Consider the following 19,196-nt stretch of genomic DNA (forward strand, 5'->3'; position numbering starts at 1 on the left):
AACCCATTACGACTGTCTCCTGTTCTGCTTCTCATCTATCATTCATCATTTAGTACAGGCTAAAATTCTGACCCAATGGACCAATTCTAATCACGTCTACCTGAAAATTCATGATTTGTGATAGAATAATTATTGGTCCCAGAAATCAGGATAAAAATACAATGTGAGATCAGCCGCGCTGACGTCCTAGAGAACATGAATCTGTTAGAGAACATCCTTGGAATACACATGCCTTAATGACGCAGTTAGGGCTCACATCTCTGAAACCAAAGATAGAATTGGCAGAACTGTCTTAGCTATATGCTTTCCCCACCCAAAACCAAGACATAAGGAAACAGGAGAAGAGAAAAACCAATGTTCCCACAAAAGAAGAGGTAAGGCAGTTACCTAGCAATTCCTTCACTTCAGTGGTGAGCAAAGACAGAGAATTTATGCTACTACAAGGTAGCACATATATCCATGATTACTGACTACAACATTAAAGCAAAATGAATATTTGATCCACCCTTTGAGCAGCTATAAACAGAGATACCAGTTTATTTCATTGTTATGAGAAAGCTTAAAATTCTCTAGCTGGTGTGATGGAAACCACGGGTAGCATTTTGCATCTGTTTTACCTACTTGCAGCCACATGCCTCTGTATCAATGGGTGCACACACCTGCCATTGCCACCAATGCCACACACAGAGGTGGAATTGCAAAGCCAGCCTGAAGGTTGTGTTCCTGTGTGGCACTGACCCACCAGCTGGTGTGAAGTCATTACTCCCAGAGCACCTGTTGCACAGTCCTAAAAATCTGCCCCAGTGTCCCTGCCCTACAAAGGGCATTGTTTTACTCTCTAAGGAAAAGTCCTGAGCACTTAAAATCTTACTAGAATGTCTGCTACTAAAAATCAGCCAGGGTCTGGCATTAGGTTGTAAGTCCTCTGAGGGCAAGGGCCATGTATTTATTGCATGTGTCTGCAGTACCTAAATACCCACTATTGCTGGGTAATGTCTCATGATTGAAGGTGTTGCCACCATACATGTAGGTGAATTTATGAGTGACAAATAATTACCTCTGAAATAATGAAACTCCAAATCAATGTGACACTGCCAGATTAATTAAATATCCATCAAAGTGGTCATTTTCCTCTTTGTATCAGGCCAAATGTTCTTCTGAACAGTATGCATAGATCTGCCCAGCTATCAGATGAATTATCCATTCCTCTTTCAAACCTAGTGATGATAATACTGAAAAAAGAACCTGAATCCCAGCTGAGATGAAAAACATGCTGCAAAAAACTGGACCAGTGAGTCAGCACTTATCTTTGTAGTCTAAATTAATTTCATACTAAAACAGATATACTCAGGCGGGCAAAATAACAGTATCTTGGCATTTTTGTCCCTGAGGGAACAGTGACTCAGGAATGACCCTGCTTTTGTCTGAGGCACAGATAAATCTGTAGCTGATGCTATGCAATATAGATAGCTGAGTCAGAAATAAGGATCTGTATTTTGCAGCCACAAGCTGATGGGATCACACCAGCATGCAAGGACAAGTTTCAAAATATCAAATAACTTCAGTACCATGAATAAGAAATTTGGAAGTGCCTTCCAGGCAGCTCTACATTCAGATGAGCTGGTCAATACTAGTATTTAAACACAGCTGTACAAAACCTTGCGTTAACTTAAGCCTAAGACTTTGGTTCTCAAGTGATATCATTGTTATCCATTTTTTACAAAAAATAAGCAGACATATTTGTATGGCATACTAATGTGAGCAAAAATGTCAACCTTAGCTTAGTTGTACAGTACCCATTAATTATCATGAAACATAAGGAGTTTTATAAATGATCACACAAAACCACACAAAACGATTTTTAACTGAAAGAAATGGAAGTTTACATTCCCACTATACTACACAGAGTACTTAAATTTTGAGCACTTATGTAGCACTTATGGACAACAATTATCTGAACAGAAAAACAATTGCCAGAAGTTGAATTTATCAAAGTGTCAGCAATTTTACTATCCCTACAGTGTCTCTATTACAGAGAGGGAGTGCCCTTTAGGATTGACCTAAGATGCTGTTGGTCAGACACTGGGCTTTTGGTAGCGAGGAGAGTTAATTTCATTTGACAGCAATTGGGTTGCTGGATGCAGGCTCCTCCCCTTCACTTGCCATTGACTGCAACTCTTTCAATGCAGCCATTCTTATCTCAACTCAGAATCTCTGCTTTTAGTCTCATTCTCACCAGCAGGGGATGGGAGCAGCTTAAGTGGGGTTTAATTTTCCATCTGTGTTTTAAAACAGCACTGCCATGGAGAATAATAATTTTCTTCTTGCGAGTAACTGCTTTACCCAAAACCAGTGTATATGCTATTTCCTTGAGTGTAAAACCCATGTTACAAATAATCTTCCAAGTCTGGTCTAGAAGTGCTAGTTATCTTCCCTCCTCTCCCCCTGCAAAAAACATAGCATGTATATGGAACATCAAGAATGGGACTAAGCCAAAGGCAATTCAAAACTGTTCATTTGATTCTTGTCAGAAAAAATATAATTAGTAATTGCTCATTGCATTTTGGCAGATTTTATTTTTTTAATTGTAGGATTTTACCATTTAAAAATAATGAGCTAGCATACTGCCCCCATATAATGGGATGCAATGTTCATTCTTATATTTAGCTGTGTGTATGGTGGCAATATCTTCAATCACATGGCATTATCTAGCTATATGAGGTACTTAGGTACTGGGTACACATAAAATAAATATACAGTTCTTCCCCTCAAAGGACGTACTACCTGGCCCTGGCTGCTTTTTAGCAGCAGACATTCGAGTAAGTTTTTAAGTGCTCAGGACTTCGCCTTAGAGAATAAAATTATGTTTTCCCTGTTGTGGGGCTATGTAGAATAGTTGCCTGTAGTTGATGAAACTGAAGAGAATAGATAAAAGTAGGGGTGTACTAGAGGTGGGTAAGCTTAAAAAAATATAAATGTTTGCAGCAGCATTCAACACAAACAGGTGTGAAGAAATATTTTTGGTCATGGTCAGCAAATTTCCAGCCCTCTGATATCTCACTTTTAGTGTGAAATGTCACATTTTAAATAAAATTTGCTCTCCTATTTTCAGAAGAAAATATTTATGAAGTGTGTTGTGGTTGGACTTGGTGATCTTAGTGGTCTTTTCAAACCTCAGTGATTTTATGATTCTATCTGCATCTTTCTGAACAAGATTGCAGAATCAGAGAATCGTTAGGGTTGGAACAGACCTCTGGGGGTCATCTAGTCCAACCTCCTGCCAAGACAGGGTCACCTAGAGCAGGCTACATGGGAACACATCTATGTGGATTTTGAATGTCTCCAGAGACAAATACTCCACAATCTCCCCGGGTAGCTTGTTCCAGTGCTCTGACACCCTCCGCATAAAGATCAGGGGATGGAGTGTGTTTGAAGGAGCATTATTCCAGCCAGTGCGTGCACAGGGATTGGGTGGAAGGGCCTGGTGTTTATTCAGCCTCTCTCAGGAAGCCTGACCCACATAGGTGGACAGGACAGCTTTGAGCAAGTCCTTTGATTTGTGAAGTCGTACATGACAGTTAATTTCTACTTGTTTTATGTGCTCGACGATTTGAGTTTCTGAACAGGCCTTGCAGTTCCTAACGTGGGCACCGGTGAGAGGCTGAACTTGCTACAGACTGAGCTCACAGCAGTCACCCACGAATGGGCGCTGGGCAGCCCGCACTTTCCACAGAACCAGATGAAATCGGGGGACGTTTCCCGTCGCGTCCCGCTTGTGCCGATGAGTGCTCAGTGCCAGCGTCTCGACAGCCGCCCGGCCGGGACAAGCCCCAGACGCCGGGCCCCGCCCGCCTCCCGCCGGGCAGCGCCGCGCTCCGCCCGCCAAGCGGCAGCAGCGGCCCGGGGCTGCGGCAGCTTCGCCCCTCGCCTCGCCGGGATGGGCCGGGATGGGCCGGGATGGGCTGGGCTCGCTGCCCGCTGCGGCGCTCCGCTGGGGCTGGCGCCACATTCCTCCCTGCTCACGGGCAGTCTCAACGTAGGAGTTGCCGGGAGCCCCGATGCCAGCCCGCCTGGCAGCGCTCCCGACGGTCTGTGAAGAGCACCGGCCGCCTGCTGTGACAGTGCAGTTCATCATACGGAGAAGCGAATGCGGCGATGGGCAGGCTGAGCCACTGTCCGCTCGTGTCCCGCTCTGTCGGTCCCCAGTACATGTCCCGGGTTACCCGGTGCGAACTGTGGCGCTGAACGAGGGCGAAACCCGGCCTCTGCCGAGGCGCAGGCTCTGCCCTCTCCCACCGGCCCAGCCTGGGAAGCGGGGGAGCAGCCTGGGATTTGGGGAGCAGCCTGAATAGCCATCGTCGTACTGGGCTGAGCATACCCCATGGCACAGCCAAGCGTGTGGGCCGAGATGTGGGGCACGGGGAGATATAATCGGTTGTGAGCTGCAAGCAGGGAGCAGATTAATGAGGATTTGAACTCCCAGCGGAGGGAACTGGGCGGGACGTGTTCGGGCGTTTGCAGTGTGTTTATGTTTGGTATAAGCTTTCCTCCCCCGTATATGCACGTTGGATTTAATAGCACAAATGTACACCTTTGCTTTCACCTTTCAGAGAAACTTCTCGTCACTACAGGGGTGCCGTCACTGATAAGAGTTCCATGCAGTCACAAGACCCAGTGCAGTAGAGATAGAACATAAACCACATTTATATGCACATCTGAGCGACAGTAATAATGCAGGCAGACACCGGCAAATGCAGCTGAGACTGTGCCTTCTGAATATGCTGTGGTTTTCAGCTCCATTGTTTTTGGTGTCTTCTTGGGTCAGCCCTATTGTGCCATTTTCCTGTAGCCCTTCAGATGCTCTCCTACTCGGTATGCCCTGTGCTAGGCACACTATATCCAAGTAGTTAAAATTTCCATGATGCAGCCAGAAACGAGCCTTATAAACCTTGTCAGAGGCAGAAGAAAGACTCACTGGTGTTAGATGGCAGGGTTTAAAATGTAAAGCCTAAATCAGCAGAGCAGCTTGCAAGGCTTTTCTGCTACAGGTTGAAGAACCAAAAAGTCATGGACCTGTGGTTCTGAAATTCCTGCTTAAGGTCCAGCAGGGCCAGGCTTCCAGATCTGGTATGGCATGTTGTCCGCTGTGTTTCAGGGAGTAAATGAGAGACAGTTTTATCTCTCACACATGTTTAAGTCCTTTTATCTGAGGAAAGAAAAAAGGAATAAAGATGAACCCCCAAACAATGGAGGAACTATTTCTATTAGATAAGTCATATTTTCTCTAACTTTGGGAATAATTCTAAGTCAATATCCCCTTGGCACAATATAGATTGATTTAGAATTTATCTGAACTGAGAAGTGGCCTTAGTAAAGCTGTAGGAAGTGCTTCTCTCCAGTTGCTCCTTGGCAGACCCCAGCAGCAGTGGCAGGTGATTACAGAAGTTTTCTTAATGGGACCTCTGCACAGCCACAGAAGAAATGTTCCAACCTGCTTTCATTTGCCAGGTCTCTCAGGGTGGGCAGGAAGAAAACCACAGAGAGCTCGGCTGCACCTGGTGCTGGCCAAGCCACTGTTTTTCTCTGTCCTCAGAGGTAAACATGAACATTGCCATAAAACTCAAGAGCTGGAGCTTTTTTCTAGAACTGTTGCATTTAATGACAATTATTTAGCATGATTTCTTTTGTATGACATTTTGCCCTGTACAATGTCTTCCCTACCTCCCTTAAATCTGTGATTTTGTGCCTCAGTGAGTTTATTATTATTGTTTCTCCTTTCTTTGTTTATCAAAATAGGAAGTATGCTATGTTTTTTGGATTATCTGATCTGCTCTGTACACCAATAGATTTTGAAAATACACCCAAGATAATTAATACTTGTTGAAGTCAAAGTGAAATCTGTGAGTGACTGAATGAGAACACATATATGTTTTTACTGACAGAGGTCATCTGATGCATGATTTTATCTAGGTGTTGCTTAGTTTCCAAGTTATGTAGGAGGCCTAGAAAATGGAGCTGCTGTAACTGTGACTAGGTATGTCTTTGCATTCTTTGCATTGTCCTTGCATTTTATGGAGAAAATATTTTCTTTTTGTATCTGCATGTTGTTGAGGGTTTTTCTTCTGCTAGCATCAATTTATGTTGAATTCTCTTACAGATTTTGTGTAATAAAGCTAGGTTTATATTCCAAGGTGCAGATGTATCCTCGAATTTTCATGAAACTTTTATGCTCAAATATCCATATTTATTTCCTTGTAAGCTTAAAACTGTGCAAGAAAACAAAAGATATTAAGTAAATAGAGGAAAAGTAGCCAGCAAAATAATACAAGTACAGCAGGACATAGTGAAATAATTAACCCTAAGTTCATGAAACGGCAGTTCAACAAAAGCTTGCAGGCAGCCTGCCTAACAGCAGTTGTATAATAGCAATAATTCATTGGCTTTCTGCAGAGCCCTTCCTACCCCCCCTCTCCACCCTGATAAAATGTTTAGCACACCTTGTACTGTGCTGCAGGGGCTTGAGCACATGAGCTTATTGTTTTGCTGTTTATACCTCCCTTCCCCAAATGCCTGGAATTTCTGGTTCCCCAGCAGCCCTAAGAGCGTCCAAATCCTGCACTTTGCACTATGCAATAATGTCTGTATGATCTGGAGTGGGTCTGAAGGGCTGAAAAGTCACAGTACTTCAACCTGCAAAAAAGAAAAAAGAGTGAAACCTGCTGACTGCTGACTGCTGCTCCCTGAGTTTCATAAAAGTGGGTCACAGGGAGCATTTCAGACATGTGATTTATGAATTCGGAACCACCTCATCTACTCTGTCTTGCTTCTATTTATCCTGTTTTCCTGGACGTTTTCTGTGCAACCTAAGACTGTGATCCCTGATAACTGTAGGAATGAAAACTGACATATTAAACAGACTTATCATGGTCTGAGTTTTTCTGCACCCACTGTCTCTCACCAGTTTTAGAAAATTATTGCCTTCACCTACACAGGGCTTATTCATGTAAAATTGCAACAGTGGTATTATAATGGAGTGGTAGCATAATGCAGGAAGGGCTTGACTACTGAAATTTTTTTCTCTTTCTGGTAGGAAAGTGTGTTGATTAAGGGGACATCAGCGGGGTTAGGAAAGGAAAAGCAGCATGGGAAGGTATTTACTTGCCTTTTCCTCATAGTTAAAGTAAGTGTTCCATTAGAGAAACAATAACTTGCATGACAATAGCCATTAACTGAGAAATTATGGGAAAAAAAGAAGGTAAGCTTTAGTTTTCTAACTCAGTTATATTCTTCTAAAATTATTTTGCCAATTCAGATCTTACTATCCCATAAGGTAAGTCTGCTAACTCAGGCTGCTATCTATCATTGCAGACATATAAAGGTGTTGAAATCATAGTTGTGGGATTGGAGCATAGATGTCATTAACAATAAAAGTGCTTGTGATGTAGACAAGTCTTTTATTGGAAGAGTTTAGATGTCCTCCAGAAGAGTCAAATATTGCATGTGCACTATGGAAAATGTCAGGGAGAAAAGAGGTAGAAATGACATATTTAGTTCAAACAGAGCTCTTTAGGAAACAGCCAGGAAGATCAAAAGACAAGCTAAGATGGCTGAAAAATAAGGCATGAACTGATATTGTCAGAAATCCATCAAATCACAGTGAAAACCAGAGCAAGATGAATTGCTGAGTATTTGCAGAAAAAGAGAGACAAAAGGCCTGGATAATTTCCATTAATTAGCCACAGAAGTAGACTCGAAGTGAGAAAGGAAAGAGAGGCATTCTTAAAGGAGAAAGATAATAATATAGCAGAGAGTTTGGAGAAAGGAAAATGTCAGCTCCAAAACGGACCCTTCTAGATAGTAGAATGAAAATAAGGCACATCAGAAAGATTGACTTAAGAGTGGACAGAGACTGAGATGCTTCAAAAGAAATGTGGATATTTACTGAATAGTATTTACTGAAATAAGCATAATTTATAAAGAGAAGAAACTTGAATTAAAGAATAAAAATCATAGAAAAAATTACATACTAATAATACCAGCATTTAGTTCATGAATCTTGGAAGCTAAAGTAGGAGCCAGTTAGGAGAAAAGGTAAATTATGTTATATTTTGTGTCTACACTATTACCTGAATCAGCCTTTTATGTTAAGAACACTTAAGCTAAAAGAACCTGTTCATCTCCTGTACAAATATTAGCATAAAATAGATGTCTCAGATCAATACCACATCCACAAGCCATTAAATACTTTGTAATCAAACAAAATATTTAGGTTGTTTCAAAGCCGAATCCCATGCAGTCAAGTCTATTTCATATTTTATTGACACTAAAGGATACCCTCTTATCTCTTATCTGTCTTCTCAAGGAAAAATAATTCCTTTTTAATTAGGTCATTGCAGTCATGTGCTGCTGCTATTACACAGACTCTTCCTGGTATATAATGATGGATAAATGCAGCATAGCATTTAAGGAGGTTTGATGCTGGCATGAATATATTAATAGGCAGGCTGTAGAGCAGGTAGAGACAATAGACTTTGATGATACAAATTCCTTTCCTGAGTTCTGTCTCCGTTCTGACCAAACCTAAGGCTGGCAGGTAAGTTAGGGTCATTTTTACCAATACTGCCAAGCAAGAGGACACAAATTGATATGAAAGGCCTACACTGAAGCCATTGAATAAAATCTCCTTATCAAGTCTGTCATAATTCTGTGCTTCGAATTTTAACAAAGATCAAGATATGATTATCCCATATACATAATTCTGAGCTATCCACACCTACTACCTTATTCTTTTGTGAGGTAAAGTCAAACAAGAGAAGTGGGAGGGATTTAAGAGTGATGTTGGTTGTTCATCTGGAAGGGACATGGGCGATATTTTTCAGAGAAGATATAGTTTGTTTATCAGTTAAAGGAGTTTATTGGCAAAAACTATACAGCTGATGCATAAAAATGTCATCAAGCAGAAAGTCCAAAAATTTTGAATTAAGCCTCATTTAATTTTTTTTTCTGATAAAACTATTTTAAGAGGTGTCTTAAAATCTTAAAACAGCCTGTTTATAAGACAGTTTAAATTTTGAAATATCACTCTATGTTTTTGCCCTTAATACAGTTTAGACCGAGTTTTCATATGTAATAGTCATATTAAAAAAAATCCATGCATTCTGAATTTGGCTCTATTGCAGTTTTTTCCTGGGAACAATTACAGATTCTTGTAAAAGTAATTATAAAGACAGTTTTATATTTGTGTGTGTGTGTAAGGCTGCCTCTGGAATGTTATTGTAACTGATCAAATTATATAATTGAAAAAATAGTAATTTGCTAGTGAAGTGCCATATAGTTACTGTCCAGAGTGGCATTCGGTTTCGTAGTAGCTTCTTGGGTCTGAAATAGTTTTGCTACAGGTGGATCCTGAGTAATGTTTTCCCCAGGACCCTTATTGTGGGGAAATGCCAGACTGTTGTACATCGCTTGTAAAGAACAATCATGAGGCAGAGAGGGTGAGCTAACAAGGTCAGGGAGCGCACAACTGGCTGTGCCAGTCTATATGCAATAAACACCCAGTATTGCACAACTTGCAGTGGTGTTCAGAGCTCTTCTGTTTGCAGCTGTTGTTTCTGCCAACACTATTGATCAGTCCTTTGCCTTGTGTGCACTCCAGTCCAAAATAAAGCTATTCCTGCCCAAAGGGGCTTTTGCCTTATCTCAGTCTCCATTATTCTGTGCAGCAAATAATTGATATGAATTGATGTTAACCACACTTAGTCAATTGTGTCTTTTGGGACAGAGTTGGCTGTAATTTGGCTTGTAAGTTCCCTGTCACTTGCCAGCAATTCAGGCACAGCTCCCACGCTAGAGGAGTGTGCCATTTGACTGACAGGGAGTCTGTGCTAGTGTAGGATCTCATGAGTAGCCCCTAGCTGTGGGAAGAAGTGAGCTGGTACAAGCTGATGAATCCAGCTAGTCACACCAGCACTTGGTGTACATGCTGCAAGCACAACCTGGCCCTGCTCACGGTGAGAAGCTGCTGTCATGTGTGAACTATCCCCAGAGTTCTCCCTTCCCTCAGCTTCTCAAAGGATCTGGTACATGTCTCATGACCAGTCAAATGAAGTTTTGGGTTGTGGCTCACCAGTTCCTGGCTCTCACTGTTATCAGCTATGAGTCTTCTTTTCAAATTCTTTCTTTCCCTATAAAGAGCTGCTTAGTCCTTCACACCTCAAACTGTGTTAAGAGTTTTGCCCATCACGATGGAACTATCCTCAATAATGTCTTGATGATAATGCAGTCAGCGTGCTGCAAGGCTTCATCATAGATCAGCTTGTTATATCACCTTATAAATTCGCCAATGTTGGTTGTGAGAAGTCATCTTCTGTTAAATAGCCAGATTTTGTGCTTGTCTAGCAGAGAGGTAGGTACAAGAGCTTGGTACAGCTTTACTCTAGCAGAGAGCTTGGTCCTGTGTTGACCATATAGTCACTGTGAAAATTCATCAGAAATGATGGTTCTTTCCTTTTATAGGAGATCACCTGTGTGTCTCTAATGAGAAGGTGCTTCTAAATTAAGCAAACTCATTAATGACTTAAAACTTAGTTCTATTGATGGAGACAAAACGAAAGTTACACACTTTTTTCCAGAACTTTCTGATAAACAGTCTTAGCAATTTATTCAGAGTTGTTCAGTAACTAAATCACTAGCATGAACACTTCCTATTAATCCCTCTACAAAGGTGCTTGGAAAAACCCAGACTTTTGCAGTCTAAATTGAGTCTGAGGACCTATTTTGGAGGTTGCAGATCATCATGCCTCATGGCCTAAGCAGGACAAGCAGGATGTGCTTCAAGATGCATCCTGTTTTAATCTTCCTTATAAAAACAAAGTGCTTGAAAAAGCTTGACTGAACTTTACCTTGCATCTCATCATGGAGATACTTCAAAATTAATAACTGCTCTAGGACAGGAGAGACTTTGCAGGAATCTTCAAAGTCTGGGTTTCTGATTGCATCAGAGGTTTTAATAAACTCATTGAAGCGATGTAAATGTATTAAGTTTTATTTCTTCCTTTTCCTATCTTTCTATGGTGATAACTGCTATTAAAAAAATTCCTATTGTTTGCATGAAATCTGCTTTTTGATTTCCTAAAATAAGTATTGGCAGTGTATGAATACTGTAACAGTGGTGCTCTACCACAGAAGTCTTTCATGTCATACAACTTGATCTGGATTCAGTGACAAACGACCTTAAATCCAGTTTGTCAGCAAGTATGTCTGACCAAGATAACAAGTCTGAGAAGTGCTGGTTTCCTTTTCAAACAGAAGCTGACTGGCCTTATTACTGCTGGCAAATCAGCTTGGATGCTTCCACTTCATACTGTCAAACCATCCCTGTGTCAAATGACAAGCCTCATCTGAGCTGTTTCTTCAAATAAAGCATAGTCTCTGTGACTTTGCACAGTCAACCTCACTAGCTATTTTTATTCAGCACAGCAGCTATGCCAGTTGCCCTGCAGTGTTACTTTGCATTCTGGAAGGAGGTTCCATAATTTTCTGCTCTGTGCATAGAAATTCCCAATGGTAGCTGTAACTGACTGCCATAATGTTTGGTTTTGATCACAGAAAAAAAAAAAAAAAAAAATCAGCAGACACAGCATGTGATGTCTTTTAGGAAAATAGGCCATTTTTAGAAGTTTATCTAGTAGTCTTAATTCCCAGTTGGAAGTTATCAAGCACAGAAGAGCATTGTTGTCTTTTTATTGATTTTATTTACAGCATCCTGTATTCTAGGCTGGCTGTACACAGCTTTATCCCCATGTTACCATCCTTCTGCCTGCATCCCTTTCTACTGGATTTGTCCCCAGCGCTGGCAACTGCGACACATCACTGACAGTGGGAGAGCTATAACATCTTATACAGCACCATCGTGGATTTCTTCTGGGTCAATACATCCCTGTGCTTACTGTCTCCAATTTCGTGAACTTATTATTTAGGGGTTTTCACCATTTTTGTAACCAACAATTTACATGTTAAAAATTATTATTCAAAAAATGTCAGCTGTGCATTCTGACAAAGCCACATACATAGTTTAACTGGTCAGCCAAGCCTGTTTCCCGGGGAATTGCTGACAGACAAAGTCATGACTACCAAAACCACATTCTTGGTAAAATCAGCTTTTATAAGCAACTCTTTCTCCTCTGAACTCTGGCAATGAGATGCAATTAATTTCTATGTCTAAATTCAGTTTGAGTTCATTCTTTGAAGAATGTTCAGCTCAAAACAAGTGGTGGGAAAGAGATTATATCCTGCTGCCAGTCCAATATAGAAAGCCACTTAGAATTTAAAGGCAAACATAATTTCTGTAATGCTTTGATATAAAAGAGGTGGTAGCTGCTCATCATTATTTGCACTTGTTACCTTTAATAGCAGACAATTTGGTACACAATGTACAGTTATTTGTACATTTTGAAAGGCTTTTTTCAATGAGCTGCATAATCATACCAGTTTTGTGTAGTATATCAATCCTGGGAAAATACTAATCCAGTCAGAATCCTTAAGAAGGCTGACTAATGCTAATGCTTACTGAATAGAAGTTTTCAGAGTTGCATGCGAGAAACACCATGAAAAATGGAGAAATATAAAAACAGTAGTTACATTACTGAACTTTGCTTTCTGAGTGGAAAAGTTGACTTTGTGAGCTACATAATAAATTAGAATATGATAAATTAGAAGTATTCAGGTAACACTGTAGTTTTCAGTTTTGATTAGTTTAGAGCAATCCAAATTCAAAGTATGTACTTTGTATTCATTCTTGTTGAAGATCAAGTCCTGCATTCTACCTACAAGTAGGGTCTTCCTCTAGCTGTAAAGTAGAGATGAATTTGGATTCTTAATTTTCCTCCATTTTCTACTTCTTCAGAAAAATAAAAAAGCTTGGACAGATATGAATAACAAAAAGAACTCTGTAGAAGCATTTTAAAATCCATGACTTTGTAAAGTGTCTAAACTCTGATGAGCTTCTAACAGTAATCTTTATTTTTAATGGGTGCTAACTTACATTAGTCCAAAGTAAGCATCTTAAAAGGCTAAAAACATAAAAAGTCTTGAACTTTTATTTTTTCTGTTTTCCTATGCTTTTTGAAAATACTGTCACCCCACTGCTTCTTTCTGAAGATAATTACCATTCCTCTAATAGCAGCAGGTAGGCAATTTCACTTTACCTAAAACTGTATTTTCCAAAGAAAACCAAAAAGCTGACTTCTGTCACTGATGTTTTACTAATTTGTGCAGAGTGCTGCAGGGTGACACTAATATTTTCAGTTAGCCCGGCTGTTGCAAGGTAGCTGCATCCTAAGCAAATAGAAGAGATGTTCCATGAAATCCACATCACTCCAGGATGGAAAAGCATGTAAAAGATTTTCACAGAAAGGAATAGGGTGGAGAGCAGACAATATCCATTCCAACACAAAGCCTTAAACGTGGCTAGGATAACCAGTGATGTTATCCACTGACAGGGGCTGATTTTTCAATGACCTTCTGACTAAAAACTGGTTCGGCCAGCTTTGTACTGCTTTTTCTTTTCACACCACCTCAGGCCTTAATCTGCAGGGGACATTCTGGGGTCAAGCTCTGACATGAGTAGGAGATGAAGTATTATCCTCAGTTTAAACTGTTTGAGAGATAACATATCTGAAACAGTTATCCCAGTACTTTATGTCAAGGGGTGAGGAAGCTATCAGCAACTCCACGGGTCAACATTCAGAAAACTGACGTGAAAGAACTTTTTATTTTTTCAGTCTGTGCTGAAAACAGTTTAGCTTGTTCTACAAGGCTGGCTTTACAGTTTGCTTTGATTGCATATGCCAGTGAAAAGGTTGAACTGATTTGAACTTTGTGAGATGGATAGCAGCTGTTGTACTAAGCTGTTTAAACCCACCAATTTGGGCTTAAACCTTGGCTGAGTAAATACAAAGCCTTAACCATACATAGTACCCATAATGAGCTTTCCTCTTTCAATTTCTGTGAATAGAATTTATTTTTAAATAAACAATATTTTACTGCCAGATTTTCCAATACCAAATTTTCCATTGCCAGATACTGAGGTATCTTACATAAAAACCCAAACCAAACCAAAAAAATTTAAAAAAACCAAAAAAACCCTAAAAATAAAGCAGGTGAGTTTATTTTCATTTTTCATGAGTGAAGTTACTGTTCATCACTGCTGAATGCAGTACAGCTCTCTCCTCCCTAAAACAAAGTTTAAAAAAGCCTAGCATTGGAATCATGTAAAAATCTGAAAAATTATGTCTTTGTGTATGTGTGTGCATGTCTCATACCTCTCTGGAATAAGAGAAAGGAAGATAAAGTGGAGGAGAGGAAATGTAAACAAAACCAGCCTACAATAGTGTGTGCACTTCCTGTTGGTTTCTGTAGCCTTTAAAGTCCAAAAATCAGTATATGCATATAAGAATGGGAAAGGTTCCAAAGAATTCTTGCTGAAGTCACGAGGTTGTTTCCTTATCAGTCAGTAAGGCATCTAATGCTGACACAAGTAGGACAATAATGTTAATTTTTTACCCAGGTAGAAAAGAATGAGTGAGCAGTTAATAGTGTAGAGAAAGAAACATTAGTTCTGAGATACAAGCTTGTTACAATTCGGACTTACACTTAACCCCAGAGAATCTGAAGGTCCTTTGCCCAATATGTCAGCCTATCACAGAATTTCACAGAGAATGCAGAAGCTTTCACTTAGTGGCAGCTTGATGTAGAAATATATAGCAAAAGAGATTTCTCAATATCTTACTGTAAGTTTTTCCTAGACAGAAACTTAAATGAACCAACAGATATTTTATCAAAATAAAACTCAACTATTTTCCCAGGACCAAAAAAGAGGTATGCATTATGTGGCCATTTCATTGATTTATTAAGTATTTGCAAACCTTGGCAGGTTTCATTGCTACTTTTAAACTACCTCCAATTCAGTGACAGATTCACATAGCTGCTAGGATTGTCCAGTTCAATTTGCAGTATTTCATTTGAACTAGAGGCCTCAGGTGCAGGCTTTGGATCAAAGGTTAGGGTTTGTATCCATCCTTCTTCTTTACACCCATTGATAGCAAAAGACACAGATTCATGTGAAGGTCTTTTGTTATTAAGAGGGTTTGCTCTGCTATTTCCTTCTCATTTGGATGTGAAACCTGAGCAAGAGAAACAAAAGAAAAAATCAGTATTTATTCCCTTGTGACATGACACTTGGCAGCTTTGCACAGTGTAGTCATTGGTGTTCAGCCACCATCTAACTCCCTCCCATCCTGCAGGCAACTCAGAGAGCTCCTGTGGAAGCTCTCCTTGGTCACTGCTCTTCACACAGCTCATAGTCCCTCTGTGTGCTTAGCATTGGTTTTCCCAACCCATGAGCATTTTCATGACAGTGTCTATAGCTGGAGTAGAAAGGTCTTTCAAAGGGTAAAAGAGGAACTTGTCACCATTTTCTTGTACCCTGAGAAGCAGCATTCCTGTGTTCAAAGTAAGAGCTTTGTATAGAATCTCATGTAAAGTAAATTTTAGAATACCCATTACAGTGGTATCTCATTGAATACTATTTCCAGTGCCTTCACTTTACACAACCAGCAAACAAAAGCAGAGTATGGCATGGTCTCTAATAACAAAAATAGAATACGTCACAGTGTGCTCTGTGTTTTTGTTTGGTTTGTTTAATTTGAAATAAAAGTAAGAAGTTGTCACAGAAGTTCAAATCTCATCTCTTTCTACATTTTACATTTTTACCTGCAATCAAAGTGAAAGCGATATGTTTGGTTTTGGTGGTTTAAGTTCAGGTGATTTAACTGATCTACATTTAGCAGGACACATGGCATTAATAAACTCATCAGAGAACCCAGCAGAATTACATGCATACAATTATTTATGTATATGAACATTTGAATGGTAATAGTTGGCACCCAGGTAAATACTAAATTTCTCACAAACCTATTTTCTTTATTTCTTTCAGCTGTACATAGAGGTAAGGTTTGATCCTTTTCCCATAGCTATCTCGTAGCATGTATAATTAGGTCCTCCTCTCTTTTTGTTTCCATTTCCCTCTTCTGTAGTTCAATTTCATAAACTGATTTCCTACCTTTTCTTTTGCTTTTAGAAAGATACAAAAGTTTACTTTGAAACTCTTTGTTCTGTCTTTTGAGAATTCCCTTCTCACCCATGCTGCACTCATTTTAATGTTCCTAAAGCTGTAATATTTGGTGAGTCCAAATATGAGTATGTGCTACATCAACTATTTTTCACTACAGCAGAGAAAAGCCTTTCATTTTCATCAGTCAGTGTACCAGTACAATAAAAATATTTTATGTTCTAGCCAAATGTAACTTTTTGGTTCCAGAACTTACTGAGACTTTCAGAAGCAAGAACCTTTTGGATGCTAGTAACTTTTAAAAAGAGGAATCTATAACTTGCTGACCTTGGTAGGCAGGAACTCTAGAGTTAACATTATGTCCTCTATTCTCCAAATAGTGCTGGCACCTCTTGTCAGAGGAATAGTAAGTGACTTTCCCATGACCAGCTGGAAGCTGATGGCTTTGATTATTTTATAAACCAGTTTTAAATCCTTTGCACGTGCAGTGTTGTACTGTCAGAGGGGTGAGCTGCTGCTGCTGCTGTTGCCTTGCAATATGCTCATGTGCATCCTGGTAACAGACTTCCAGTGGGAGTTGACCTAGGTTCACTGCATGCACCATGCCAATTGCAGGAGGCTGAGGTTTTCAAAACATTTTGGAGTATATTTACAAAAACCTACATAGTGAGAAGTCAGGATGATGACCACGGATACATTCATGTGTGAGGAGGAAGGCACACTATCACATGAACAAGGAAATGGCACCTGGAACTGTAAAGACCAGACAACTAAAGGCCAGGTTGTGAGACAGTTCAAAACATCATGGCAGCTAGTGAACCAATACATTAGCCTGGTATGAGAAGGCACACACACACAGATTTCCCTAAAGATGCAGGACTTAACTAAAATGTCCTTATTGACATTAATTTTACACTGCACAGGGGTTTATTATGTGGATGTAATTTCACTGAACCATGACAAATAGTTTTTGTCTGGAAACTAGTTTATTCATGTAGTCAAGCTTGTTCATTTTTACAATAGAGATTACTTAAATATGGTATATTTCAAAGTGTATCAAAATGCATTAAAGCAGCTTGTATCAGCAATAGTTAGAAGTCAGCAAGAGAGGCAATCAGGCTTTTTCCACTGCACGGACATGTCATGAAGCTTGCCTTGCTAGTACTTGCATTAGTCTCTCACTAGAAATTAGTAGTAAAGCATCATTTTTGTAATTCAGGAAAGGACTGGAACCTGACATCTCTGAAGGACCAAAAATTACTTTTATTTTCATAATTGCATTTAACTTTCACAGTTGCTGGAATGAATCAGAATACTTCAGGGTTCTTCTGCATCTTGCTTGGCACTGAACAGTAACATGACTGTTAATGTTAAAAAAAGCCCACAAATAGATTCTTGGAGTTGAAAATCTACCATGAAAATTAAAAGGTAGATTTACAGCATAATCATTGTATGCACTTCTGCTGAAACTGTCTAGCAGGTTAAAACCTGTGTGACATATCATCACTTCTGCAGCCAGAGTACTACTAGAAGTAGGCAATTTACTGAGGAAAAAAAAGACTTTGATATGGAAGAATCTGTGTCATTTTCCATCTGTACTGACATTTTCTGTGCTTCACAAGTAATAATAATGAGAATAAAAATATATTTCAGGAAATTTCATAAAACATACACAAACAGGATGTGCCCTTCCTGTGCACAGAGTCAATAAATGTTCTGTGACATGTAAAGCTTCAAAGCAGAATTCAAGTGGGGCCTAAGTGATATACGGGCTTTGTACTGTCCTTTGCCCATGAATGAGTACCATAAATGACACGGAGGTATCTGAGTGAGTGAAGAGTTTGCACTTACTAAAGCTATTGATGCTGCTTCTATTTGTATTTACTAATATGATTCAAAAGTACCATCAAATCTAGAAACACCCATTTGTTTACCACATTCAGATGTGATCTGACTCTAAGAAATTGAGGACAGATGAAGAATAGCATCTGGTTTTATTAGTTTCCAAAAACCTTCCCAGTATGTGGTACCAGTAGTGACAAAAAAGGGAGACAAGATTACACTGGCATCTTTTCTACCCAAAATATTAATGTCAATCACAAGTAATCAAATGGCTACAGTAATTACCTAATCTGTTCCCTGTATTTGTATTGCTTGAAATGTATTTATAATGCTTCTGTTGCCACAGGATTTGGGAACATGTGCTCTAGGAACTGCTCCTACACATTCTGTACATCCAAGTAGGCCTCACTGGTGTGCGTCATTCCACTGACTTCATCGCAACTGTGGCAGAGAAGAGCAGCCTCATGGAGCATAGTCTGGATTTCCGTGAGAAGCCTGAACTGCTGCAGGCACTGAGCTGATGTGTATTGTGTCCTTTTGCTATTGCTAGTACGCCTTGCAGCTTCACCCATGTGCAGTACTATTGATTGTACTGTTTCTAGTATCCACTTTCCTCTCAGGGCTAGCTTATGGCTTTCTCTGAGGCACTGCATTCTGCCATAAAACCACAGTCACAGATTATGAGTCTGATGCAGGTGGGAGACAGAAAAGAAAGAGGCTGGAATCAACAAGCCCAAGTCAATGCCAGGCTCTCAACAGTCCCTTGGCATGGGCTCAAGCCCGCAAGTACTGCTGAATGATCAAGGAGAATAGGTATTAGATTTTAAGAGCAATGGACCTTCTATTTGTGGATGTATGTCTGTGTGCTTAGCATGTATCACATGTTTACTGATATGAAAACGAAGATTCAAGTAACTAAAAATCCCAGTCCCTTGGTGATGCTTGTGACTGACTTCATTTCCCTGGTAAGAACCCTAAGATCTTTTAGGAAGCCTACCATGCCAAACACTGTGTCGTGTTTAATCCTGTACTTGTCCTTTATGTGGTACTCCTGTTGACGTCAGTGGAGACTTGACTTGTCAGAGTGCAGAGGAATGAGGCTGAATGGATTTTTTTCAAGCAAAATTGAATGGAAGGAAACCTTCTGAAAAGTACTGAAATCTTATTCCTCCTTACAACATAAAGGGATGTTTTTTGCTATGTTCTTCAAGGGTTCTTACCTATA

This window comes from Corvus hawaiiensis, chromosome 26 (assembly GCF_020740725.1).
Source record: "Corvus hawaiiensis isolate bCorHaw1 chromosome 26, bCorHaw1.pri.cur, whole genome shotgun sequence".
Taxonomy (NCBI): domain Eukaryota; kingdom Metazoa; phylum Chordata; class Aves; order Passeriformes; family Corvidae; genus Corvus; species Corvus hawaiiensis.